General features: G+C 56.6%; 1 protein-coding gene across 2 annotated transcripts in view; it reads right to left on the reverse strand.

The window, feature by feature from the left end:
* LOC310957095 (spectrin beta chain, non-erythrocytic 1-like) overlaps positions 1 to 2500 on the reverse strand; it is a 28352-nt gene that overhangs the window by 19305 nt on the left and 6547 nt on the right. The window lies entirely within an intron of this gene.

Raw genomic sequence — 2500 nt, forward strand, 5'->3', positions numbered from 1 at the left:
GTGAAGGGGTTCACCGCGGACGCTCAGGTGAAGGGGTTCACCGCGGACGCTCAGGTGAAGGGGTTCACCGTGGACGCTCAGGTGAAGGGGTCACCGCGGACGCTCAGGTGAAGGGTTCACCGCGGACGCTCAGGTGAAGGGGTTCACCGCGGACGCTCAGGTGAAGGGTTCACCGCGGACGCTCAGGTGAAGGGGGTCACCGCGGACGCTCAGGTGAAGGGGTTCACCGCGGACGCTCAGGTGAAGGGGTTCACCGCGGACGCTCAGGTGAAGGGTTCACCGCGGACGCTCAGGTGAAGGGGTCACCGCGGACGCTCAGGTGAAGGGGGTCACCGCGGACGCTCAGGTGAAGGGTTCACCGCGGACGCTCAGGTGAAGGGTTCACCGCGGACGCTCAGGTGAAGGGGTTCACCGCGGACGCTCAGGTGAAGGGTTCACCGCGGACGCTCAGGTGAAGGGGTTCACCGCGGACGCTCAGGTGAAGGGTTCACAGCGGACGCTCAGGTGAAGGGGTCACCGCGGACGCTCAGGTGAAGGGGTCACCGCGGACGCTCAGGTGAAGGGGTTCACCGCGGACGCTCAGGTGGAGGGGTCACCGCGGACGCTCAGGTGAAGGGTTCACCGCGGACGCTCAGGTGAAGGGGTCACCGCGGACGCTCAGGTGAAGGGGTCACCGCGGACGCTCAGATGAAGGGTTCACCGCGGACGCTCAGGTGAAGGGGGTCACCGCGGACGCTCAGGTGAAGGGGTCACCGCGGACGCTCAGGTGAAGGGGTCACAGCGGACGCTCAGGTGAAGGGTTCACCGCGGACGCTCAGGTGAAGGGTTCACAGCGGACGCTCAGGTGAAGGGGTCACCGCGGACGCTCAGGTGAAGGGGGTCACCGCGGACGCTCAGGTGAAGGGTTCACAGCGGACGCTCAGGTGAAGGGGTCACCGCGGACGCTCAGGTGAAGGGGTCACCGCGGACGCTCAGGTGAAGGGGTCACCGCGGACGCTCAGGTGAAGGGGTCACCGCGGACGCTCAGGTGAAGGGGTTCACCGCGGACGCTCAGGTGAAGGGGTCACCGCGGACGCTCAGGTGAAGGGTTCACCGCGGACGCTCAGGTGAAGGGTTCACCGCGGACGCTCAGGTGAAGGGTTCACCGCGGACGCTCAGATGAAGGGGTCACCGCGGACGGTCAGGTGAAGGGGTCACCGCGGACAGAAACGGGGGAAAGATCACGACTGGACGAGTTTTCACGCTCACTAAAGTGATCAGGGTTTAGTGATTTATTGGTTTATAGATTTATTAATTTATAGATTTACTGATTTACGGCCCGGTGACTCTGAACTCTGAACTCTGCTCGTTGACGAGTTCCTGCTTCTTTAAAGACGGAAGAACAAACGAGTGTGAGACGTTTCTTTAACACGGACGCTGAAACGTTAGCGTCAGATTTAAACACGACATTTACACAAAGATGAAAACTTTAAAGGCCGAATCTTTATTAAAGTGATTTTAATAATAATAAAACTCGTTTGGAGGAAACAGAATCAAAGTTTACTTTAAATAAAAAACATCTGAAGTTTGAGAGAAGACGTTTTGATCAAAGTCACTTTGATCTGATTTAAAATCATTTTATTTCGTTTTTGGTAAATTTCAAAAACTGAGGAAACAAATTTGGATCAAAGTAAAAACTCTCTTTAGTCTGAATGAAGGTTTTAATGTTTGACTTCCTGTCCCGTTGTGTTTCCATGGCAACAGCCAACAGCGTTGGGCGTTGCTGGTTGCCAGGGTTGCCTGTTGTTGGGTGCAGCTACTGTAGGCTGGTTGCCAGGGTTGTCTGTTGTTGGGTGCAGCTACTGTAGGCTGGCTGCCAGGGTTGCCTGTTGTTGGGTGCAGCTATTGTAGGCTGGCTGCCAGGGTTGCCTGTTGTTGGGTGCAGCTACTGTAGGCTGGCTGCCAGGGTTGTCTGTTGTTGGGTGCAGCTACTGTAGGCTGGTTGCCAGGGTTGTCTGTTGTTGGGTGCAGCTACTGTAGGCTGGCTGCCAGGGTTGTCTGTTGTTGGGTGCAGCTACTGTAGGCTGGTTGCCAGGGTTGTCTGTTGTTGGGTGCAGCTACTGTAGGCTGGTTGCCAGGGTTGCCTGTTGTTGGGTGCAGCTATTGTAGGCTGGCTGCCAGGGTTGTCTGTTGTTGGGTGCAGCTACTGTAGGCTGGCTGCCAGGGTTGTCTGTTGTTGGGTGCAGCTACAGTAGGCTGGTTGCCAGGGTTGTCTGTTGTTGGGTGCAGCTACTGTAGGCTGTGAGTCACTACAGGCCGAGCATTCACTCCATGGACTGAGAGAAAGGAGAGGAACGCCATTCAAACGCACGCCCACATGGCTACGCTGCTCCTGGATGCTAACATCACTTTCATCTGCACTTAGCTGCAACGGCTAACGCTAACGGCTAACGCTAACTGTCAGTCAAACTCCTCTAATCCTTGTTTTGATGCTGTGGTTTTCTGGAGGGGACGGGTTCAA

This window comes from Echiichthys vipera (assembly GCF_963691815.1).
Source record: "Echiichthys vipera genome assembly, chromosome: 2".
NCBI classification, from domain to species: domain Eukaryota; kingdom Metazoa; phylum Chordata; class Actinopteri; order Perciformes; family Trachinidae; genus Echiichthys; species Echiichthys vipera.